This window comes from Ananas comosus, linkage group 1, assembly GCF_001540865.1.
Source record: "Ananas comosus cultivar F153 linkage group 1, ASM154086v1, whole genome shotgun sequence".
Classification (NCBI taxonomy): Eukaryota; Viridiplantae; Streptophyta; class Magnoliopsida; order Poales; family Bromeliaceae; genus Ananas; species Ananas comosus.
Genome location: NC_033621.1, coordinates 15,684,637 through 15,684,849, shown reverse-complemented (window position 1 = coordinate 15,684,849; position 213 = coordinate 15,684,637).

The window sequence follows — 213 nt, the reverse complement described above, 5'->3', positions numbered from 1 at the left end:
TTTTAGCAAAATAAAAATATAAATGCGAGCTTAATTATAAAAAGACTCATTTATATATAAAATTTCAACTATTAGATCAAAGTCTAATGGATAAAATTTTATAAATTTATTTTTTATATATATTTAATCTAATCCTTTTTAATTTATTGTTTGTTGGCCAGCTTGTGAGCCAGCTCGCGTTCGGCTCGTTAATTAAATGAGCCGAACATGAGC